This window comes from Vicugna pacos, chromosome 8 (assembly GCF_048564905.1).
Source record: "Vicugna pacos chromosome 8, VicPac4, whole genome shotgun sequence".
NCBI classification, from domain to species: domain Eukaryota; kingdom Metazoa; phylum Chordata; class Mammalia; order Artiodactyla; family Camelidae; genus Vicugna; species Vicugna pacos.
The window spans coordinates 37,432,379-37,458,936 of NC_132994.1; the positions used below are offsets into that span (position 1 = coordinate 37,432,379).

A 26,558-nucleotide genomic window follows, 5' to 3' on the forward strand; every position below is an offset into this window, starting at 1 on the left:
ACATCACAGATTCTCATATTCTCTGTGAGATGGTGGGTAGAAGGTGGCGATGACTGGATAATAGGGGAAAAGAACGCAGATCAGTGAATATGCAAAGAGGACAAGTGGCACTTACAGATGAGCAACACGTTTCCCAGCTATTAATACTAAGGACTAATCACAGTTCATACAACCTCCCTCACTCTGAGCCTTGCAGAGCTTTGGCAGCAGAAGGCTGAGTCATTTTTGTGAGCCCGTTGCCATGGGATTCTATTGCCCTGGAGACCCTTCTACCAGAGTCAGCAGCACAGCAATAGCATCACTCACACTGGGAACTCCCCCAGGGCAGAAGCTGAGATGGCCCACTCATGACCTCTGTGCAAAATCAGGAAGTGTCACTTCTGCCGTGGTTAAATGGGTTTTCTCTTTTCCATGAGTAAGCTACTGGGTTTGATCATTTTTGCTTTTAACCTAATGCCATTAAGTGCTGTGTATATGTGCATGTGTGTATTTTAAGTATAACTGACTTCTAATGCAGCGATATTACAAATGAATTACTGTATTGACCCACCTCTTTTCTGAGCATAGAATGTTAGGATTTACATGATTAAGTCAAAGACTCTGCCATTCTGTCCTACTCTGAAAAACCTAAACAACAACAACAAAAAGCAAAAAATATTCAACAGATGAATCACCAATTAATACTAAAACTGCATATTATATTTAAAATGCATGAAATATACGTATTTTATATTTTAGAATTGGGGGTAAATATATTTAGGTAAAACTTCCATGAGATAGTGTTCATATGTTTATATTTCATGATTACTCAGAGTTCAAGCTGAAATTTAGCTTTTACTTTCAGTAAGGAAAATTTTTCTTAGAAATTAATATCATAAGATCAATAAGGTAATGTTTAAACTTCTTAAAAATATACATTTTTTCAAACATGCTAGAACAATTTAGAAGCATTGGTTTACACTTACATTATTTATATGTATATATCATTTTTATCAGCCTGATAAAAATTTTACCTGTTGTTTGCTAAAGATTCCTTTACAATAATTCATTAACTTAAATGAAAAACTCATGGTACACAAGTCATTCAACAGCATTTTTTTAAAAATTTATGTTTTATCCTAATTCATGTAAGAATTAGTCAAAACTAGAACATAGTAACAAGCCTCAGAGATCAATAGTTTGTTTTTCAACAATTCTACGATAAAAGGATAATTTGTGAAAATTTAAAATTTTGATTCAAGTAATATTTATGGAATGCCTACTATGTGCCAAAGGCATTGGTTGCTGAGAGACAGAGACCAGTATGTACCTATTCAGTATTCAAGCTCACTTCTTCCTCAAGAGCAGAAGCCTGCTTCCTCTTGGGTGTGGGCATGGCACTGTGCCAGGCTGAGAAACTACATTTTCCAGGCTCCTTTTCAGATAAAGATGGCCATGTGACTGGCCAGTAGCAAGGACCAGAAGTTGTAGGGTGCGATGACTTGGCTGGAGGTCAACCCTTCCACCTTTCCTTGGCTTGTTGCCCTGGAACACAAATGTGAGGGCTGGAGCTCCAGGACAGAAGCCAGGATTCCTAAGGTCAGAGCTAAACAAGAGAAGGACCCTGGGACAGTGGTGACTGTGTTAGTTAGGACTCTCCAGAGAAACAGAACCAATAGGATGTAAAAATATATATATATATGTATGTGTGTATATACATATATATATATATATGTATATACACACACACACACACACATGCACATAGAAAAAGATCTATTACAAGGAATCAGCTCATGTGATTATGAAGTCCCAAGCTCTGCAGTCAGCAAGTCGGAAACCCAGGAAAGCGGTGTTTCAGTTTGAGTCTGAAGACTGGGAAAAAGTCTCTGAAGGCAGTCAGGCAAAAGGCGTTCTAATACTCAGCTTTTTGGTTCAATTCTGGCCTTCAACTGATTGGATCTGGTCCACCCGTAATAGAGAGGACAATTTGCTCTACTCAATCTAATGATTCAAATGTTAGCCTCATCCAGAAACACCTCACATACACACTGAAAGAAATGTTTAATTAAGTATCTAGGTATCCGATGGTCCAGTCAAGTGGACACATAAAATTAACCACTGCAGTGACATCTGGCCATCACTACCTGCTTTGTACAGTGAGCCTCCAAACTTCTTCTGAGTGAAAGAATAAATCTCTACCTTATTTAACCTGCCATTTTTCACATCTCTTACAGCCAAATGTAATTTCTAATTGATATAATGACTAGAGCCACATTTGAATATCTGGATTTCTCATAAATATAAGTTCAAACATGATTTTCACATGATAAACTCAATAAATATGTTCTATAATGTTGGTATCTAAAATCAGGGCATAAAATCTTTTCTAAACTAATTAATAAGACAAAAAACTGTACATGTAACCATATTGAAATATATAAATATTCCTTCTAACTGAAACTATTTTCCCATTTTTCTTTCTTTTACTTTTCATCCACTTCACCTGGCTAATTCAGATTGATCTTTCAGAATTCTGTTTACATGTGAACCCTTCCAGAAAGTCTTCTAAGGGTTAGGTATGTTTCCTAACTTCTTTAGCATGGTGCACTTCCCTCTGTAACGAGTCTTGCTAGATTCTATTGTTGTGGTTGCTTCAACAATCCATGAGTCCTCAGAGGACTGGATTCATGTTTTATGGGGGTTCCCTTTCTTTTAAATAATTTGGATTTCAAGTGAGGAGGGCTGAGTTAATCCTGCTTCTGAATTCATTACCTATTGTCACACTTGGTCCTCTGAAGACGACCCACCACCTAGTTTTACCTATTTATTTACTCATTTACTTAATCCTTTAATCTCTATATAACACTCCAATTCCTCTCTGCCATCCATAGGCAACCTGTGTAATGTGATAATGCACATTCTTGTATTTGTGCTCTTGTTAACTGCTTCCTGTTTTAGGTGCATTTTTAAACACTTTTATAAGTGGTACTGTGTTATATTCTAGGTTTTGCTTTGTTAGTCAAACTCACTCTGTGTTTTGTTTCTCAACAGTCTATTTTTAAGACCCATCCATGGTTCCACATGTGCATTCAAAATCAATTGCTTCTAACTGGTGCATAATGTTCTCTGGTCTACAGCTGCCACAATGTATCTGTTTGTTCTCCTAAGACATTTACTGGTTGTTTCCAAATCTTGATCACCACAATAATGCAGCAACAAGCATCAACTTAATGAGTTCCTTTTAGACCTTGTGAGAACTTCTTTAGCATATGTGTATAACGTGTGTACACTGCACATTTATATTATGTCCATATACATGTGTATATAATGTAAGAGTGTATATATACACATATGTTAAATATATTACATCTTCTAAGGGCTGAATCACTGGGTCACAGGAAACTCACATACTTATTTTGACAAAATAAGTCAAAAATTTAGTCAAAAAATAGTGCAAAAATTTACCCATTTCCAAAATGGCTTAATCTGTCATCCCTCCTATGAGCAGCACATGAGAACATCAATACATATCCTCCCCAATACTTGCCATTACTTACTTCCCAAACTTTGCCCTTCTAGCAATGTAAAATTATATTTTGGTTTTTTAATTTGCATTTCCCTGATTAATGATGTGTTTGAGAATCATTTTATATATTTAGTCTTTAGTCTTTAGGTGATCCCTTGTGTCTGCATCACTGTCCATATTTCTTTGGGATTGCTGCTGCTTTGTTGTTATTTTTAGGAGTTTCTGGTGTATTCTACGTATGAATCTATTCCCAGATTTAGGCATCTGTAATGTATTTGAAATGTGTTCTTCTATTCTGCCATCTATTTATTACATAGTCCATTAAATCCCTTACTGAACAGCAATGCTTACTTTTGATGTAAAAATAATCAATATTTTACCTCATGGTTTATACTTTAAGGTTTATTTAAGGAATCCTTTCTCATCTCACCTCATCTCTTAATCAAAAAGATATTCTTCCATATTTTCTTTAATTAACTTTCCAATTTTGTCTTTGACACTTAAGTATTTTAATCCTTCTGGAGTCTACCCCTGTATGTGGCAATAGTTAGGGATTTAGTTTCATTTTCTTCATATAGTGAATAACTTTCCCGACATCATCTACTAAACAGCTTTTCCTCTCCCCATTATTTAGGATGCCCTCTCTCTCATATACACTAGCCTGTATCTGAGTCTTTTTAGTATGTCTTTCCTTTTTTTACCTGTTGTTTTTATCATTTTGATCTCTATATTCCCAGAGCCTAGCAGAATGCCTAAAAATTTCATAGAATAAATGATGATAACCTATTTATAACAAAGCCTTTTTAACCAGTGTCCATTTAACATTAATTGTCAGATCAACCAGCGCTTCTTCCCATTTTAAACATAGCCTGAGGCTCACAGCCTCTGAACACTCATAATTGAGATTGTTTTTATTATTAAAAAAGCATTTTCATACCCACCAGTTAAATTATATGTTCCTAAGAATTAGGTGTCTTGGTTCCAAAACCGTTCATGCGTACTGTACTTACTGTTGCAACTATTTAATTTAAATATTACATAAAGGAATGAAATGGGAGTAAAAAGAGAGTTATGTCAATAAAAACTATTTTGAAGGATTGCAACAAGGTGAATTGTTAAAATAATTATTGCAAAATAGGTGTGGGATAGGCAACTGTGACTGAATAAGAGAAGGGGGTAAAATTATAAAGATACAGAGGAATCCTTTACTCAGATGACTTTAAATTCTTGTCCACTGTAGAGAAATTGAAACTGGAAAACAGATGATGCCTTATGGGCATGGTCTATGAAAGACAGATGATTTAGAATTATAAACAGGGTATCTATACTCAAAAAGAAAATGGACTTTAAGCAAAAGATTGACACTAGAATATACATGTATATATTTACAGTGAAATGAAGTATCTTCATGTATCATTTTTCTGATTCCCTGTTTCAACCAACTTTTTAATTTATCAACCAATTAAGAGATCAGATAAGAGGTCTTCTGTAAGGCAACCATTTAAAGATGGTTACAAAGAAGCTGCATATTCAAAATTTGGGGACACATATAGAAAAACTCTTCTCCAGAAATTACTGACCTTATTTCCCTTACATTATTAAAACTAGAGATACTACGGTAAAGATTATTTCAAGATGGGAGCTGAGTGCATATATCTTTAAATGTTTTTAAAGGAACAAATCCATAATAACAGCTACAAACAGAAAGAATGCCACCAGCTCCTGGGAAATTTTGAGGAATTCCTGAAAGATAGGAAGCAGATGGAGTCAGAATGTCAGAGAAACAAAGCTGGAGAAAACAACAGTTCAAAACATACAGATGAGAAAATTACTCTTAAAAGCAATTTTACATGTAAACAAAGCACAGAGTCAACAAACAAGAGGACGTCAGAAAATAATCAGAGAAATTGAAGCACCAGATTTTGAATAACTAGGCCGATTTGACCCCTCTTATGCCCACTTATGCTAAGCCACAGGCAATAGCTGTGGTTCCTCCAGATAGCCTTTCTTTAACTCCCTCCAAAGTCTGGGTCCCTAAAAGGTGAGTGATCTTCCAGGCTACAGCTCTCAACACTGTGATGGGAGTGCAGAGAAAAACAGAGTAAAGACTAAAGGAATGTCACCTTCTGTAAGGAAACCAGAGAAAGAAGTAAACAAGGAGAGCAGTAGACGTCAGCCTCTGTGCTAAAGCCTAAGTACAAGACTTTCTGAAGTGTGAATTTTTGGTATAAAAGACTCCCAGGATAAACACTGTACCTAGAGAAGTAGAGCAGTAAGCCAACTAATTTAAGACTATGGAACGCACAGGGTGCTCCCACACTGTGGCAGACCATATACCTATCCTCCCATACAGTTGTCAGAGGAAGCTGCAGTTTAATCGGAACCTATCTTCACAAACAATTAAACATTGATTATCATGTGCAAATATGAACAATCAAGATTCACTGAAGCTTTGAGGAAAACCAGCACCACAAAAAAGAGGTGCCATAATCACCAAGTAAAAGAACACACAAGGCAACTGAGTTAAAAGAACAAACAGGAGACAGTTTATATACAATATATAGGTATAATTCATATCCTTTGAGAGGTTTTAGTTAATATCGCATGCATAAGACAATAACAGGATTCTATGAAAAAGAAATGATTGGAGATCTTAGAAAAACATGATCACAACATTTAAAAAATAACTCAATAAATGTGTGTAGTGGTATACCAGATATAGAAGACAGACATATAAGCTGGAATGTCTCCCTAAGGGACACTCTTGGAATGTAGAGAGAAAGGACAAAGAGATGGAATACATGTTTAAAAAAATAGTGGAGAGATATTTACACTATGTATAGCATTATTTCCATCTTAATTTGATGATTATAGCCACCTGGTAAGGTAGATTTAATTATTATTGTTCATTTTGCAGATGGGGAATCAGAAATCCAGAACACTGTAACAGAGCAAGTCAGTGGCACTGCCCAGTCCAGAACTTAGGTCTCTTCAGTTACAGGCCAATATTTTCCCCTCTCTGGCCCTAAAATGGGTGACTGTTGAGCTAGGATCACTGGAAAATACCTACTTTAATACAATATAATGCTGAGGACATTTAAGAGGAGGGCATGAGCACAGCTGTATCCCAAACAAAGTCAAAGAGACTAAAGACCCAGAGAAGGCTGCTAGAGTTGGCAACTGATAAACCTTGAGAAAGATTTCATCAGGGCTGTGGTTTTCAGAAGTCAATAGTATTGTATAATATTGTATAATTGGGAGCTTATGAATCTACATAATTTTGGGCCTCATCTCCAGAAATTATAACTCAGTTGGTATGAGTGGTTTCAGAATCTCCATTTTAACAGGTACCCCAGGTGATACAGAAGCAGGTTCAAAACTGAGAGGACAGAGTTAAAAACATAGACAGGCTAAGTCAGGTAGAATTCCCAGGGCAGAGCACCAGAATAGATAAGCAGCTCTGGAGATCTTTAGATTCTCTTCAAGACTAGATAAGAACTGATCAGCACATGCCTATGAGGAAATTGATCTTGGTTGTGGAAAATAATCACCAAAGCAGGTGGAACAATTTTTGGAGATTACACAAGACCAAGAAGAGTTCATGTTCTCACTAACTAGAATGGAGGATTTTCAGAATACACAGAGCATTAAGTAGAGCACTCAGAAGGGTATTGCTTGATAGTGGAACTAAATTAGTCCTAGATCAAATAGCATTCTTGTCCCATCTAACAAAGCAAATAAAGAAACGTTGAAAGGATCAAAATGTCTCCAAGTAACTTAGCTGCATCCCAAAAGAAAGCTCAAGAATATTGAAAGATAAATTCCTATTCAAAAAGATAAACTCATTAAATAAGAGATTACCAGACATGCAAAGAAACAGGACTTAAGTGAGGATAAAAATTAATTAATGGAAACAGACTCAGAAATTACAGATGACAAAATTAGTACATAAGGACATAAAAATTCTATTATTATAAGTATATTCTATACATTCAAGAAGGTTGAAGGAAGTATTATGAGCAAGTTAAAAGAGACATGGAAGATACAAAAAAAGAAATAGAACTTCTGGAGATGAAAAATACAATGTCTGCAGGATAAGATTAACCATGGATTAAATATTATAGTAAAAGTGAATTTAAAGATTCAGCAACATGAACTATCAAAAAAAATGAAAAACAGAGAGAAAGAAGACAGAAAGAAATGAATAGAGTATCAACAAAGTCTGGAACAACTTTGCACATTTATGTATAATTGGGTGAGGGTGGGTGGTAAAAACATATTTGAAGAATGGACAAAAATTTTCCAAATTAGATAACAACAAACCGCAGATCCAATAAGTTTAATGAACCCAAGCACAAGAAATCTGAAAAAATTACACTAAGGCCTAACATAATTAAGTTGCTTATAATCTTAATAAAGAGGAAACCTTTAAAAAAATTTTTATTATTGAAGTATAGTCAGTTTACAATGTTGTGTCAATTTCTGGTGTACAGTATAATGTTTCAGTCATACATATACATATATATATATATTCCTCTTCATAGAGGAAATCTTAAAAGCAGCCAAGGGAAAAGAAAAAAAGAAAAGACACATTGCCTACCTACAAAGGAGCAAGGATAAGAATGACAGTAGATGCTTCATTGCAGACCAAATGCAAGCCAAAAGAAGACAATGTTGAGAAACATCTTTAAAAGTACTGAAAGAAAAATAATGAGAAGAATAAGGACTTCCTCACCTTTGCGTCAGAACCCAAAATAAATGCCCAGAGCGTAGTCTGGGTGCAATAATTCTCTGATGAATGAGTGACTACATGACTCTTTTTCCTCCAATCAATGATTGGCTTAAGGGGTATAGTTGTGTTTTTACAAGTAAAATAATCAGAATTGGGAATAAAATTGTAAATTTGAGCACAATCAATCACTTTGTGTAGTTTTGCAACGCTATTTTTATATGTAAGAAAAATCTTCAAAAGCCATTAAGTTATAATCCAAGGAGGAAAAATGTAAATGGTGCATTGAAGCAAGAAAATGTAACATTCTTTTAAACTCTTCTCCAAAATGGGGAGTGGTTAACGCCAAGGGAAAGTCTCCACTTTCATTCTGACTTTCAGCTAAATTCAGTCCTGCTTTACCTCCGGCTGGGTGAATTTTCTGTCCTTTCCTCTCTCTTCTTCATCCTCTTCACTGCGCCCTTTCTCCCATTAAAGTCACCAGAAAGCAGATGGATGTCCACGGAAGCAAATCCCCGGTGGGTTCCAGGGTTTCCAAAGTTGTTGTTAACCTGTCTCAGAGTCCAGATGGCAGGGTGCAAAATCTCACAAGCAGCCCAGAGGCCCGGCAGTGGAGTTTCAGCCCTGATGAATAAATCATGCTCCTCCACTTAGTATTCTGGCCCTGGGTACTGGGTAGCATTTGTCACTCACCTCAGTCCTGAACATTTTGTCCTAGAGCTGCAGATATTTGTAATGATAACGTTCTTTATGAACAGCCTGTACGCAATACTTGGGTCTTCTTGGGTACGTGTACATCTGTGCCAAGAGCCAGAAATGCATTCGAAACTTGCCCTTGGTAAAATCACCCTGACAGTGACAGAGCCTCCCACATGCCCTTCTCTGAAAGGGTGCATTTGGCTCAATAATAATTAGCATCAATTATGGGAGAGTTCTTTGCGAGGACTGAGCCTGGCTTCCCAGGCTGCAGGTGCAGAATTATCCCCATGACCTTTTGCTCCACGATCGGTCATGAGGAGAGGGGTGGGAGCCGTCAGGAGGGAATCACAGGCCTGTTCATCTTCACTAAGAATCATTGTCTGGCCTCTGCTATTCATGTCAGCAGCAGCATTTTCCTCTTGGGAAAACTACAGGACAGGCTGAGAAGCCTCGTCTACGTACTTGCCGGCTGGAGCCTTGCGAATGGACACCTGGTTTTATTTTCTGTGTATCTTTATCCTCATTCTTAAAGAAAGAAAATCCACTTTATTACAAGGAACAAAAACACAATGGAAAGAAACCCAGGTGGCTGGAGGCTGACGGACAGGCTAGGACATCAGGAAGATGCCGACAAGGGTCCTGTGTTTCCAAACGGCAGCACCTGACTGCCAGTGCCCGTGTGAAGCCTGCAGCACATTGAGGGGACACCCCCTAAAGGTAGTGAAAAGCTACTCCCCACTTCACTCACATGCTCCAGGAAACGCCAGGTATTCCCACATGCTGCAGGAAGCCTGTCTTTCGTCTCAATTGTTTTAAGTTATTGCTTCATATTCATAAGCAAAGAATGAAAGAATATTTAAAAAGCGACTGTGACCAGCTATTATTCCTCTGATGAACTCTTTTTAGAATTCTATAGGGCTGAATGCTTTCCTAGCTCTTTGCCATTTTGGGTGATCAACAGAACTCCTACTTAAGCACTTCTCAGTTTCTGCATTCTTCATGGCACTTTAGTCATCATTTCATACCTTAGATACAATGATGTGAGCCCTGTCTTCCCTCCCTGGAAGTTCCTGGAGGGCAGAGTCAGCATCTGATCCATGCTCACCTCCCTCTCCACTCTTCCCGAAGGTGGCTGGCAGCTATGGTCTAAGAGGAAGCACTCAGCAGCCAGAAGGACAGCACCAGTCAACCCCAGCCTGCTCAGCCCTGGATTCCAACTATTAAAATTGGGGCTAATTAGATCTACCTCACTTCCTATAGGTCACTATTTGTAAGTCATCTTCTCAGTGACTTTCATTAGCAGAAATGTCAGACCCCTAACATTGCATATGGCCCTTCCCACTTTCTCTGTTCCTTAATACTTACCCCTGACTAAAATGCTCCTTAGTCCACTTAGCTATCTTGATTATTGTCCATCACCCCTCAGAATAAAACACCATGATGGCAGAGGTTTCTGCCATTCTGTTACTACCTTCTTCCCAGCAGCTAAGCAGGACCTGGCAGATAGTAGACCCTTAATAAATATTTGTTTAATTAATTAATTAAAGAACAGAGATGTAAATTATCAGTCTAGCTTAGGCACTTACTCAAAGTGACTCTGCTGAGTGAATGAACCAAATTAAATTCAACAAAAATATCTATGCATTTGTGAAAAGTTCTTTGATAAGTCAAATGTTTAGTAATGTTATGTCTACTAGGGTTTTAGTAACTATATCTAATAAAACAAAACAGAAACATATTTTTTCCTAGCTGAAAGATACTCAGAGTGGTGTTTGTATTACTAATGGCATTAGCTAGAGGGGGAAAAAAAAGACCCAGATTAAGTACAAATTTTAAATATTACTTACTGATTTGCTTGCAAAAAGTCATAGCAGATACACAGGTGGATGCAAGGACTGTCTGACAATAATTTGTCTTTATGGTCACAGCTTCCAATAGATTTAGGTTTGATTGTCTCGCACTCTCCACTCTGCCTGCCCTGTTTCACTACATCTGCTGTCACCACAGTAACACTTCATAAATCAAGCCTGAAATATCTTGCTAGAGCATGTATGACAAAGTCCCTTCATGATCTAGTTAAACCATCTCTAGGGAGAATAATGGCCTCCCCCCAACATGTCCACATTCTAATCCTTGAAATCCATGATCTTTGCCTTTCATATAGCAAAAGGAACTTTGCCAATGTGACCTGGAGATGAGATGATCAGCCTGGATTATCCAGGTGGGCCCAATCTAATTGCAAGGCTTTGATTAGAGGGAAATGCAACTATTGAAGAGTGGTGAGATAGATGTGAAGGCAGAGGGGAGCCTTGAAAAGCTAGAAAAGTCTAAGAAATAGGTTTTCCCACAGCCTGGCTGGCACCTTGATTTTAGCACAGTAAGACACATATCAGACTTCCAATCCACTGAACATTTATTAAGATAATAAACGTGTATTGTTTTAAGCTACTAAGTTTGTGACGATTTGTTACGGCAGCCATAGAAAACTGATACACTATCTGTTCTGGCCTCACTCCCCACTATGTCCCTCTATGCTCTGTACACTAATAGCTAGACTGACTAGTCACTGTACCAAAAATGGAGCACTGGAATGAGAACAGAGCCTTCCACAATTTATTCTTACTGTTCCCTCCATTGGGTGTCATGCTTTCACCTTTAAAAGTCTCACCCACCCAGACTGGATCATCTCCAAGTCCAAGTCAAATGTATTCACTCCTCTCTCACTTCTTCACTGAGTTCTTCCACACTTGTGTAGCAATTTGGTTCCCTTTGCCTTGTATTATATTTACTTTGTCCTCAAAGGGCAGGGCCTGTGTTTTTCATCTTTGTATCCCTAGCTCAGAATCAGACACATAATGCCCACGTGACATATTTTCAATGAATAATTAATTGCAGAATGAGAGGCTGTCTGTTTATTTCCCTCATCTTTAGAAAGATTCATAGGGTATAGTTTTACTCAGTTGTCATCTGGGCTTGGTAGAGAAACAGCCTTAGATGCACATTAAAGGATAGATGGTAAATAAATATTCCCAGGTGTCAGGAAGTAAATTCAGTATGAGATCCTGTATGTGGGTGGAAATGCTTACAGAAAACAGCCTGAATGACTCTGAATTACTATCAAAAAAGAAAACAAAATACATAATGTAATCAAAGACAGAAAAACTGAATAAGTAATAACACAGGTGGCTGGTGACACAAATCAAAGAGAAGAGGACTAGCTTCTAAAGGTAAAAATAAAAAGGTACAGAATCAGGAAGTCTCTTACCAATGAGAATGATAATAGACGCTGAAAAGCACACACACACACCCAAAAAAGGATGAGAACACTGACAAGACATGAAAATGGTAGATGTCTTAGTTACTCACCAGACTCAAAAAAAACTCACTGCGCAAACAGAACATTTAACTTATTTTTCCTTTCATTCAACAAACATTATTTGTGTGCCTGATATTTACAAAATATATTGGTAATCATTTCTGGGGACATGAAATTTAAAAATATACTTCTTGCTGTAAAGGTGCTCACAAAATAGTAAGGCTAGAGGGTGGTACATATGGAATAGGTATGAACATGGAAGAGGGAAGCACAGTTATAATCAATGGAAGTGCTTGAGTATCGGTTAAGTGTATTAGGATTGTTTGGGTTATAAGTCATAGAAAACCTAACTCAAAATAGATCGAGGAAAGTGAAAATTTATTGACTTCTATACCCGAAAAGCTCACGGGTGGAGCTAGCTTCATGCATACCTGGATGTAGGGCTCACATAATATAAAAAGACCCTAGTCTTTCTGTATCTGCTCTCTTTCAGTGGCTGGCTTTGTTTTCAGGCTCCATAGGAAGCAAGAAGGCTTCCATTTTCTCTCAATTTTATTTCCAATGTAAGCACAAGTACATTCTTCAAGAATTCCAGTTGAATGTTACTAGATAGCTTTGGCTCTGATTAGGTCTTCTGTTCATCTTTGAACAAATTGCTATGGCTAGGGGAAAGTCATGCTCTGTTTGACCAGATATGAGTGATGTTCCCACCCTGATTCAGGGGAGCAATCAAGTCTACCTGAAGTACGGGGCTGAGAAAGGGAGTAGAGGTGGTACCCAGATGAAATTCAGGGTGCAATTACCAGCAGAAGGGAGAACAATTGTAGCATAATAATAATAAAAAATAGATGTCCACAAAGTGATGGAAGCAGAGAGAAAGAATAATAGGGGGAAATGGGGAATACATTGCCAAGAAAAAAATCAGCAAATACAATAATTCTTGAGCTGAATCTTGGATGACAAGTAAGAGTAAGCTAGCTGAACGTGCTCCCCACTCACCCTAGATGTGAAAGGTAGGTAAAAAAGACTAAGGAAGGTCACTAAGATTGAGGTGATATAGTTTTGCTTCCATATGGGTTTTGCTTTAAATGTGGATCAAGGGTCAGACATCTGTTTTGCTCTGAGGTGAAGAAAAAGATTCCCTTAACCCCTCTATTATTTATCACTGACTAATACAAACAGAAAAAGAACTGAGAAGTATGCAATTGTTGAAAATAATTTGTTTTGCAACATGCAAAGAATCAAACTCTCTATTTGTAGATATATGGTTATATGCTTGGAAAACCCGAGGAGACATTACTCTAATTTACAAAAGCAACACAGAAGGGGGAAAAAAACCTAGGAATAAATTTAAGAAATGCTTAACGCCTGTATGAAGCAAAATTCTGAAACACTGAAATACCTCAAAGTAGACTTAAGAAAATAGAAAGACATTCTCTATGCTTGGATAGAACACCTTTGTATAATAAAGATACTGATTCTCTCAAGGTTAATTTCTAAATTTAATGTAATGCCAAAAAAAATCAACTTTTGAGGGGAGGATGAAAACAGACAAGATGATTTTAAAGTCTGCATAGAATATTAGACAAAGAAGAGTGGCCAGCAAAGCTCTGAAAGAAACAACCAGCAGAGACTAAACCAACTAAATATTTAAATAGATTATAAATATTTAATATTTAAAATAGTCTCATACTGACATGTAGACAAAGACTAATGAGACAAAATGGAAAGTCCTGAAATAAACTCAAATATAAATGATATTTAATTTTCTAATAAATGTAGCCAACCAGTAAACAATACTGGGATGGGTCTCTCCTTCCCACCACACATTAGATTCAATTCCTAATGCATCAGGATTGGAATGTGAAAAACACTGAAGCACAAGAATACTAGAAGAAAATGTGGGGAAATGCCTTCATGAAAAAGATAAAGGATCTTCTAACTGACTTGAAACTATCCATAAGCCACAAAAAGAAAATTTATAAATTTGATATAAAATGTTAAAAACTACTACTATGTCAAACAAAAAAGCAGCAAACTAAAAGTTAAACAAACAGAACTCTACATTTGCTATTCTATCATAGACTAAGTGCTAATCTCCTAAATTTATAAGGAAAAGACCAAAAACCAAGTAGAAAAATGGTTAGAGTACAGTTCATACTGAACTCTGAAATACAATGGCTCTTAAACATCAAAAGCTGCTCAACTTCACTTGCAAAAAGAAAACTGAAGATTAAATCTACAATATATTACCACTTTTTCATCTATCAAAATGGAAAATATTTGAAATTTTGATTAGCACTTTTGGAGATGCTACTGGCAAACAACCAGCCTCATACACTGCTGGCGGGATGCCCTTCAGAGAACAAGTGGGCAATTGTTTTCCATATTACAAATGTGTGTGCTCTTGGACAAAGCATTATCACCTTCAAGAGCTCAGTTTATGTAAGTGAAGATGCCATGCCTCAAAAATGACATATTTCAGAATCTGTAATAGCCTAAGTTCAGCTACAATCCAAATGGCCAAACAAAGCACACGGGTTACACTCATTAAGTGACTTATCAATTAAATGTAATGCAGCTGTAAAATACAAATCAAGGCACATTTCTGTCATGCTCTGGATATTCAGCGAAAAAAGAAAGCTATAAAACAAAGGGTAGATGTGCTACATAAAGTAAGATGGAAAATAAGAGTATATGATTATTTTTAAACAGAAAACATTATGGGTTGTTTTTCCTTTTTTACTTACACAACTCATATATGAATTCATTTTGGCAAATTTTATTTTCTTAAAAGTATCTTAAGTATTTACCAAAATACCCTCAATATTACTATGACTCAAGTATGTGTGTTCATTTTACAACCGACACTTGCAGCTCCTTGTCGTAAACTTACCTACCTCTTACCTTTTCCTACTTACATCATGGAGACACTAGCAGAATACTTTGTACACATCAAAAAATTACAGTATCAATACTATTAATACCAAGTACAGTGGTAGCTCCAAGTTATAAAGTGCCCTCTAGTTTCAATATTTTACATTTTACAAATGTAACTCTTTTTAATTCTTAAAACAATCTTCTCATGAGTCAGTTGGCTGAGGGGCAGGTCAGTCACCAAGTTGCAGAAGTGGAGAAACTGCAGACTTGGGAGGTTACTCCACCCCAGAGCCTGTGTCCTTCTGTCCCCATCACCCTTTATCCTTGTCTCTTCCGAGGGCTCAAAAAACATGGGTATCTGTTGTTTGAGTAAAGGGATAAATAAGATTTTGCATTGTAAGGGAACAGAATTGAGAAGTTGTCACTCAATCATGTTCCCAATCCTTGGGAGCCATACAAATGTAAACAATTAAAATGCAACCTTTCCTGAAAGAGCTTGTCAGTCAGAAATCTTTTGTTTGAAAACAAACTGGCATAAGAACAAAAGGGAAATATGAGTTCACATTATCTAAAAAGTTCCAGGGGTAGATTAGACATGGCGAGCTCCGGGTCACAACTTGCTCTTCCCCTTGTGCTGTTCCACATGCACTCTGTCTCCATCCGTCCCAACTCTGCCTTTTCCTAGGCTGACTTTATTCTCAGTCTGACTTCACTGTACCTGAGGGACAACAAACCAGTCTATAAAATCTAACTTTTCTTTCCTCTGTTCACCATTCAGAGGTGAGTTTGACTTTCTTATGACTTTATATGACATTTTATTTTATCTTTATAACTTGGAGCCACATGTTTGCAGAGGAAACGTAATACGTCAGTGAATTTCTGCAGAGCAGGGCCAGAGAGGGCACATAAAATAAAAACAAAACCTTAGGTTCCATATAAGGAACAGAATATATAAGGGTAATGCAAATTCTTACTAAACCAGGGGGAAAAGAAGTCATTTTTCTTAAGCAAACTTGCTGAAATCATTAACTTTTAAATGCCACCCCAGCAGTTTCATGCATTCAGCTCATTTGTTGAGGCCACTGGAAAAGAAAATTGAAATATGCCAGCTACCTTCAAAAGGGGAAGACAAGTGTGGATGGCATGAACTTTGGCTGCCAGATCAGAAGTTCCCCTCTCTGTGTTGTTATTTGTTTTCCTTCTTTGCTACGAAAAAAAAAATTACTAGTTTGAAAGCCAATTTGGAACAACTAGTGGAGGGTAATCCCATCCATTATCTGAATTTAAAATCAAGAGGGAAACTATTGAGGTATAAAGACCTGACTGCGAAAACTAGATACTTCCCCCACTGAGACATGTATGGTGAATCTTCTCCCTCTGGATGAGACCTCCATTGCCCCAAACACAGATATCATGAATCCACTTAAGAGGAAATTTCTTTATTTCCCTCCCCTGTATATACCTAGGACACTACCTCCTAGAGTCTCCTGCCCATTTGTAGGACAGGGGTTGGTGCCTGAGATACGAACACAAAGTCAGTTAGAAGGAACCAAATCTGTATTTCTAGGAGGAAAATTCATAAGGTGACTGACTGGTTGCAGTTTACCTGGAACTTTCCCAGTTTTAGCTTTAAGGGTCCTGTGTCCCAGGAACCCCCTTAGTTCTCAGCAAACCATTCTCTATCCTTTAACTGCAATTTGTGTGCGATTCGAGGCAGAGATTTGAGCTCATAAAAGCAGAAAGTGCAAAAGAATTGAAGTGTGCATAGTGATTATAAGAGCTGTGCACAGCAGTATGCTGGTATATATTAACAAATGGCTTCCCTGGGATGGAGGGTGCAGATGTGTGGTGTTGACCGACTTCCATGGTCCAAAACACTCCTACCATGGCCAATGTCAAGCTGCCAACGTGCGGTCACTGAATGTGAGTTGAGGATACAGGGCAGCAGTGCATCCTCACAGAGCATTTCTACTTTATGGATACAACAGACACAAGTAACCTCAGGCACACAGGTAATGGTAAACTAAAAAATATTCAAAAGAGATGGTTTGAGTTTTTACAGATTTTAAGTTTATGGAATTTAATTTTTTTTATGTCTGCCCATAACAACCAGCACTTGAAAATTCAACAATCAGTTGATTATGTAAGATTATGAACCCACGGCAGCACGCACTATACATGTCTACTTATGTTTGCAGAAGTTAGCCCCTAGTAAATGACACATGGTGTGTTCCATCAAGTGAGACGCAGTCTTGCCATGGTGGGAGGTCATATACTACAGGAGGAAAATGAGCTGAACCCCAGCTCTGACATGTGTTAGCCCTGGGACCTTAGACAAATGACTGAACCTTTTCATTTTCTTCATCTTAAAATTAAGGATTAGGGAGTAAAAATGATACCTAACTCACAAAATGTTTATAAATCAAAATAATTCATGTAAAGAACTTGATACAATGCCTAACACAACATAAGAATCCAGTAATGATGCTGGTACCATCTTCCTCCTTCTCTCCCTAAGGCTTTGCTTTGCGGTCTTCACAACGTCTAGAGGAAAAATAAATTAACCAAGGGAACAAACAACAAAACCCCTTTGGGCCTGATAAAGAAAAGTCCTTGACCCAGGTAACCTCACCCAGATTATGTCTTTTGTGTGTTGTTGTGTGTCTTTGTCCTCCATATAAGAGCAGTAACTAGAATTACCTAGAATTGGTTGCTTCACAGGAGCAATTACTATTTAAGTGAAGCAGCCCTTACATCAACGTGCAGATAGGAAACAACGTTCCCTGAATCTTTTGAAAGGACTGGGTCTTGAATTTGGGTCACCTGGAGTGTTGTGTATGGCTTGTAGGTGTGCACGAGAAAAAAGAATCTTGAAAATACTAACACGTCAAAAGAGAATCCATGATTCACACTGAGAACATCTTCTATAGATCCATTTTTATCCACTTTTTATTAATTTCCTGCATGAGACGACAGGTTGATAATTAACCTATAAACTATCCCTAAATAAAGAAAAATGTAAATTTATGTACCAAGTGTATAAAAATCACTATTAATTCAATAGTAGACTGTTTTCTTTTTCATTAAAAAATGCCTTACTTTAGATTTAGCTATTCAAAATACTATGAAGTCATGACATACATCAATATCTATTGTACCAGCTGCTTCAATATGACTAAGAATTTCTATATAAAGAAAACCTCAAATGGGTCCATCTCAGCCTTAGCCACAGGAACACGTTTAAAGAATGGAAATATCTTTTAGAGCTGACAATTTTACCTTTGTGTTTTGTTTTCACTCTAGTTGACATAACCAACCAGATGTCATCAGCACCTCCCATCGCCAAACTACCTGGGAGCAGCTTGCAACCTACTTAACCCTATTTCTCCTTAAAGATATGCTACCTGACACTGCCAGCACCCAAACCCAATACCCACAAACAGAATTAGCTTTAATAAAATAATAAAAATACTGGTATTACTACTGGAATACAGAAATAGTTTCTAAAATTTACTACCTAAATAGAGAATGATGATTCTATGTAATATTTCTCGGTGACCACACCTCCACTCTCTCTTTTACTAGTGACTTCTTGTTCTTTCACTGTCCATTGGCTAGCAGCAAAATTTGGGCCTCAGAAATTAGAAAAGGTAAGACCCTAAAGAGTCAGTATTTCCAAATATCAGTAACTTTGTATAAAAAATATGATTTTTTAAAATGTGGTTCACAACGTTAGCTAAATCCAAATGTTGCTGAGTAGTTCCTCTCTGGAAAGAGTTACATAGGATTGGTTAAGGTTGGTTTCGTTTTTAACAAGCTGCCTCCATCTGTGTCTGTGCACCTCAGAAGCACCTGAGTCCTGCCCTTGTGCATGTCTCCCTGTAGGTGCGAGAGTGTGTGGGTGTGTGAGGGTGACATGACTTGTTTCGAACCTCACAAGGCAGAAATAGTAATTTCAACTAAAACAATTCATTTGTGATGTTCTGATTATGGGCCAATCCCACTTCTGGGTTCTGGGTCTTATGTTATAAAAATGAATGAAACATAAAATCAGCACTAATTGTATTTATAACCTATTGGCAAAACAGACACACATACACACATAATTATAATTCAATCTGCTAGTCTACCTATATTAAGACAAAGAAAGGGACATGCTTTTTTCTGTGGTGGCATGTACTGAGGCAATTTGGAAGCCTTTTTATATTTAAAGGACGTCTGAGTTGAGTCCTACAAGTTAAGATCTCAACAAGCGAAGTCAGGATAAAAAGAGTAAAGGGTGACCAGGACTGAGCAAGAAAGCCACAGGCAGAAGTGAGTAAAGTGCACAGTGTCGTCAGGGAACAGAGAGGGACCTGGAGCTCTGGGAACAAGGTCCAAGTGGGCAGCCAGAGAGCAGAAGGCTGACTGCTGGGCGCTTGGCTGCTTCACAAATCCTGGGATTGAATCTTGACATGGTGGGAGATTTGGGAAACGACACAGTCAGCTCTATGTTCATGCACCACATGGACAGCAGTATAGAGGAGGGGCAGCCAGGGCGAGAAGCTGCAGATAGGCAAATCAGTTGGAAGCCATTTGCAAGCTCCCAAACCCAATACTGACAAATAGCATCAACTTTAATTAAGTAATCAAAACATCATCCTTAAACTAGAAAAGCTCTGAAGTGGGGTGGTAACCAGGAGATTGTAGGAGAGAGAGAAAGCTGAAAAACTTTTGTGTCAATGTTGACAGCAGCTGGAGATCTATCAGATGTGCGTGTGTTAAAAACAAGTACACAAACAAACAAACAAAACCCTGAGATGGTGCAGAGGTGTGTCTGTCTCAGATGGAGGCTGCTGGCACTAGTCCAGACAGGGAGCTTTAAGGAGCAAGTGTCTGGGGAAAAGACGGCATTCGGTTTGATCAAGTAGTTCATACACAGTAGTCTCCACAAGGTGCGGCAGCACATGTAAGTCTAATACGCACTGTGCAATGCTCGCAGCCACTAGCACACTGAACAGCTCGGCGCAGCTCCTCTGTGCTGAGGTGTGGGTGACTATAAAATACTGGCCAGCTTTCAAAGACTTGACGCAGAAGAAAGAGGGTAAAATACTTCATTAACAATTTTAAAGGTGATTATATGTTGAAATAATAATATTTTGGACATAATAAGCTAAGAAATATTTTACTAAAACTAAATTCACTTGTTTCTTTTTACTTTTTTAAAATGTGGCTGCAAGAACCTATTACCTTTGCGTATCTGTCTCATATTTCTATTGGACAGTGCTGATGTCAGGAACTTTTAATAATACGTTGAGTTAAAAAAAACTCTCCTCCAAAAATACGATTCCTGTGCCTGAATTGTGATCATTCTATGAAGCTGACTCTTTCTGTCTTGTTTTTGTACGTAACTTTGTATCTCATATATGTATTAAATGACAACATGTTTATGTTACTGTGTGAAAGGATTCTGATTACCAAAATAAATCATAAGAACAAAATCTCTTAAGACTTTCAGAGAAGGGTGAAAATAAAGTAGGACCAGAAGTTTCCAGGAAGCAGGTGGGGTGGAAAGCACAGGGGATTTAGAGGCAGGGCTGTGGTTCTACTACCTGCTTTTCATGTTGCCCCCATGACCTTGGTAAACAATGACCCCTCTGATCTTACCGTCAAACTGCAAAATAATAAGGCAGCCCCATCCAACTCCTATGACTTGATGCTACCATTTCATGAAGCACAAAGAACTTCATCAGATTTATAAACACTGAGAGCATCTGACTACAAGAAAAGGATGGAATTCCATAGAGGGTAAGCAGGTGAGTGTTTACAGAGGCACCAACTCCAGAAGGAGCAAAACTTTTAGGAGGAACGTAAGATGACTTAAGACCAGGCATCATAAGGTAGATTTATGGAGGAAGAGTTTGAAAACATTTGGAGGTAAACCATAGAGCATTTCCAATGCCAGCCTAAGGAAATGGAACTTACCCTCAACACCTTGTGCCCTTTAAAAGCATTTGGCAATCTCTGGAGACATTTGGTTGTCTCTAGACAACTAGAAAAGGAAGGACTGCCATTGGCAGCAAGAGGGTAGAGGCCAGCCATGCTGCTGAACATCCTACAGAGCACAGTTCCTCAAAGGGAAGAAGCACCTGGCCCAAAGCATTGAAAGTACCATGGTTGAGAAACCCGGCTCTTAGGGAACAGGGAGGGATTCCAGATAGACGACTCAGTCAGTGGACAGATCTCTCCCCTGAAATCCAGGCTCACCCAGTCTCCTGCCTCTTTGGCGTGTCCACTTTAAGGGCTACATGATAGCACAGATTTACTATATACAAACCAACCTCCTCATTTCTGCCCCCAAACCTCCTCCTCTGGTGGCCTCTGCATTTCTACTGATGGCAATTCTATCCTTCCAGTTGTTTAGGCCAAAATCCTCCACTGTGTGACCTTAAAAATATATCCAGAAACCAACTTTATTCTTGAGCTTTCTTCTTTGGAGTGGTCCTCTCTCTTCATATCACTGCAGTCACTATCTAACGGGTCTCTGCACGCCCACTCTTGCCCCCAGAATCTATTACCATCCAAGTCATAGGGATCATCCTTCTAAAACGCCAGCCAGACCACATTACTCCACACATCCTCCACAGGCATCCCATTTCACTCAGGGCAAAAGTCAAAGTCCTTAAACTGGCCTATGATGGTACGTCAGGAGATTCAAACTCTTTCTGCACAAGGCCAAAGGGTAGTAAACATTTTATGCTTTATGGGAAAAAATGGTCTCCACCTCAACTACTTAACTCAAGGCAGCACTAGACAAAATGTAAGTGAATGGTTGTGGCTGGTATTCACAAAACCAGGCCATGGCCAAGATTTGGCAAGTCGGCCAGTTTCCCAACCCCTGTCTAACAGTCTCTTTTCCTGCTTTATTTTTCTCCATAGCACTTGACACCATCTGCCATACTGTGTATCTACTTGTTTATTTTATGTCTCCTCTAATTAGGATATAAGTCACAAGAGGGCAGGCACATTGTCTCTTTTCTTTGTGCAGTCTCTCTAGTACCCATAACAATTCCTCATGTAAAACAGGCATTCAGTAAATAACTGTTAAATGAATGGAATGAGCGAAGATGAGGATGAAGATGCAGTCATGTAAGAGATCACTGGCCTGCTGATAAGTCACTGTACATGCACAAAGAGAACTAAAACATACAGTCCACCGTCCATACTGTGATGCCCCCATCTCATTACACTGGGCAAATATTTCCTAACACCATCATTTCAGTTTCTTAGTCACGAGGGTAACTGTAATTAGGATAACAGAAGGATTTTTCTGTTTCTGTCACACTGTATTTTTTTCAAAGCCACTCTCAGTACCTATTATTTTGTTTCATCTTGGCAAAAGTTCCATAAGGAGTCAGAAAAAATTTCTAGTACCCACATCACTAATTAAAAAGACAAGACTGTGGACTGAAATAAAATCTACAACCTAAAAGCTGAGAGCTATGTTTTATTCGGTGGACTTTCTGAGGACTCAGCCTGGGATAACAGCCTCTCTGGCTCTAAGACACAACTGGTTCTCAGAGACTGCTCTGAAGAGGCAGGGGAGGAGCCAGGATATTAGGAGTTTTTACAACAAAGACCAGGTAGTGGGAACATCAAAAGATTATTGTTAATTAAAGAAAACCAGACATCTCAAGTTAAAGAATTTAGCACTTTCCTATGTATGGGAAGGTGCAAAGATTTGGGCTCACTGAAATCATTCCTCTGATATGCACCCTAGCTATCTAGGGCCAGCATCCTGTCCTTCCACATCCTGAGTTCCCTCAGGGTACATCGTTAGGGTGGCTGCAGAGGCCAGGCTGCCCGTTTGTCTGCATCCTGGGTTTCCTCCACTCATTGTTAGGGGTGGCACAGTGGCTGATAACTTGATGGCCACATCATTCTTTGTTTACTGATATGGCTTGTGATGTTTTTCGTTCACAAGACAAAGAGGTTAAATAACTTTCCGAGGGTCGGAGCATTAGTGAGTCCTTCACAGAACCAAGCCTAGAACTGAGTGATCACTTTGTCCTGATGCCTTTTTCTCCTCTCATACATCTGATTCTCAGTAGTCAAGGTTTTATGCTTCACAATAAAAGGGAATATATTCAGGGGAAAAAATGAGACGAACTCTGTCCCCTGAGATACTTTTGCAAAGTTGTGGGAGAGAGCAAGGCAGTTAAATTCACCCATCCTTGAAAATAATAATCCTCTAGGCTTTAATAAGAGAATTATTGGGTGCTAAATGACAATTTGCTAGTGAGAATGAAGAATTAAGGTACTATTTACTGGGAAGGTAGTAAAACCTTTTTTTAAAATAATCAAACTTTTAAACTTCTATGACCTTCATCTCTCTAGAGGCTCTCCCACTGGGTTTTGGCAGGGGTACTCAGTCTGAAAACACTTCTGCATGGTCTTCCAGCTTCTTTCTTAATCAGGGGTTTGGGGAACCAGTGTCTGTTTTCTTAGTGGCAAAGAGGCAGGCAGGGAGATTTCTGAATTCCTATTCTGAGGTCAACCATATCCTAAGGAAGAAATGGAAATGTGAAACAGGGCTTTTTCAGCACGACATTCTGATTTATGACATTTGGTGTGCTACAGCTTTGTTTCTTTTGGAGATAGCATCAATGTAAATTTCATACAAACTCTCCTTGTATCTTTCCAACTAACAGCTGAAGGTAGCTTTAAACACCTGAAATGTCATTTACATACAAAAGAACATCTCAACAGCTTCTGGTTTCCATCCTTGGGATTCTCCCTTTCATTCTTTATCTCTAACAACATAGAAAAACCTTTATAATCAACAAATCCACCAGTGAGAAACTTATAATGGTGTCCTAAAGAATAAATTCCCAATTAGAAGTGCCTCACTGAGCACAGGAAAGAATCTGGAGCTGCCTCTGTGCTCAGCAGGAACACAATGGGGGGCATGGTGTGAAAGGGGTAAGTAGAAACACGATGCCACAAGTTTGTCATTCCAGACGCACTGACCTATATTTTCAACCTTCTCTCTCATCACTCCCCTTCAGCTTGGCTTCCCTCCTGCTGCCAAAAACATTCTGTGGTCATGCTTCCCCTTCTCTACAAGATTGCTCTTTTCCTAAAATGCAGTCCCTCTACATACATACAGACAAGCACCTCTACAGATAAACAAGGTAACTTTTATTATTAGAGTGTGATAGGTACCTCCCTAAAGAATGAACATGATACAGTTGGCAGCACATCACCTTGGGTGGGGCTGGGATGAGGATGGAATAGACTTCACATGGCAGTTGTTACTGAGCTGAGTTTTCAAAGATGAGAGGGATGGTCCCCACAGATCAGGGAGGAAAGGACAGTGTAGACAGAGGAAGAAAGTTAAGTGCCTGAGGGCTCTAGCAATGTTCTACCTACTTCTCCAGGCTCTCCTGCCTCAAACTTCAGTGCACACATTGGTCTTTAACTTTCAATTTAGTGTTTCTTGTTACTTCCAAATACTTAAATCTCCATCTTTTAACTCCATAGCAAGTCTAAGGATTTGAATTTCTTTGAATCCTTCAAAAGTGCATTCCATATCATGAAGGATTAAATATACTTGATGCATGGAGGGTGGGAAGGGATAGACTGCGATTTCAAAATTGTAGAATAGATAAACAAGATTACACTGTATAGCACAGGGAAATATACACAAAATGTTATGATAACTCATAGAGAAAAAATGTGACAATGAGTGTGTATATGTCCATGAATGACTGAAAAATTGTGCTGAACACTGGAATTTGACACAACATTGTAAAATGATAAAAAAAAAAATGGACAGGAGACCTAAACAAGCAATTCCCCAGTGAAGACATACAAACGGATAATAGGCACATGAAAAAAAAAAAACTTGATGCATAAAACTAACGATTAATTTTTTCTTTATCTGCTTATATTCTTTGAGTTCTTGGCGTTTGTAGCTGCCCATGATAAAATCCAAACTTTTTAGCATGACACACAAAGTCCTTTCTAGTCTGGAGCAAACCTACTCCTTCAGCCTCATTTCCCCTCGTTCTCGAAGCTGCATCCTTCCCTACTTACATTATCATCCCACAAACACACACTCATACACATCCCTTAGCCTGTGATAATGCTGAACTACTTAACATTCCTCAAGTTTGCCTTGGCTTTTCTTCATATATTCTTGACACTTCATAACTTCTTCCGTCTGTATTACCATTTCCTCCCTAATCTTTGGGGATCATCCCTCTTTTCATCCTTGAAAACTTCAGGTCAATGACAACTACTCTGTGAAATCCATTCCCTCCCCACCTACAGCCCCACCCAACACGGGAAGCCACCACCATACCATGTATGGTCTTCTATAAGCAGCCTCTACCATGCTCTAATAATAAAGGTAACTTGTTTGTGTGTTTTTCTGCCTTACTAGACAATCAGATTCTTGATGTCTATGTCTTATTCATCATTGTTGATCAGAGTGTCTAATAAATGTGGAGCATTGTACAAAGTTCTAAAGAGAATTTTTAAAAAGTACAAATGCAGAAGCAAACATTCCCCTTTGGGGTATTTAAAAATTATTTAGCTGAGTTACGTAAGTATACATTAAGAATACTTATAAACAACTTGTATCAGTCAGGGTCCCATCAGGAGTCAGAAATCAGATCAGTACTCTGAGTAGAAAAAAGTAATATAAATAATTATTAATTCATAAAAGGAGGTTACTACTAAAGGGACTAAAAAGAGAACCCTAAGCAGTTTAGAATTCCCAGGTACAAAAAAGCAGCTACTACCTCTCAGTAGTAATGGATAATCAGGGGACCCAAGAAACAGATTCAGATCTCTTCCAAGAGGGTGTGGTCTGAGAGCTCAACCAAAGCTACCACAGGTGTGGCCCATGAGAGGTGCCCAGACGCAGCCCCAGGTTGATGAAAGCGTGGCCTGGGAACGTGGCTGGAACTGCTGGACTCCCACACTGCACTGGCCAGTGGAGGACTGGAGCACGAGGGAAGTACCTGCCTGCCCTATCACCCTGCAGTGTCCCTCTGGTGCCCTCTATTGGCAAAGGCTTGCATCATGCCAGCGGCAAAGGAAAACTGTTACAGGGTCCAGTTGCATTTTCACAAAGCGGGGCAAGGAAGGATTTGGAGCTGAAAGACAATAAATGGATCACTGACACAAGCTTCAAAGCAAAATTAAATTGGGCAAATTAACATATGATATAAAATGAATATTATATGGAAGTGCTATGGGCAGTTAACCCATCATATTTCATTTCTAAAAGAAAACTGTAAATGCCCTTTTGATTTTTTTATAAACCAACAAAATTTTAACGTAGAACCTTGCAAAAGTAATATTGCCTGGGTTCAGTTGATAACAGGTTTTTAAATCTCAGGGGTTAAACACATTGCTTTTTCATTTTTCTTTTTTAT

The 26,558-nt window shown here is 38.4% G+C and overlaps 2 long non-coding RNA genes across 2 annotated transcripts in view; one reads left to right on the top strand and one right to left on the bottom strand.

Annotated features, from left to right (window-relative positions):
• The window catches only part of LOC116281549 (uncharacterized), a 489,842-nt gene that overhangs the window by 431,341 nt on the left and 31,943 nt on the right, over window positions 1–26,558 (bottom strand). The window lies entirely within an intron of this gene.
• On the top strand, window positions 292–18,625 carry LOC140697862 (uncharacterized). The gene is made up of 3 exons (XR_012075237.1): window positions 292–415; window positions 17,651–17,754; window positions 18,436–18,625. It is a non-coding gene; the product is annotated as an uncharacterized lncRNA (long non-coding RNA).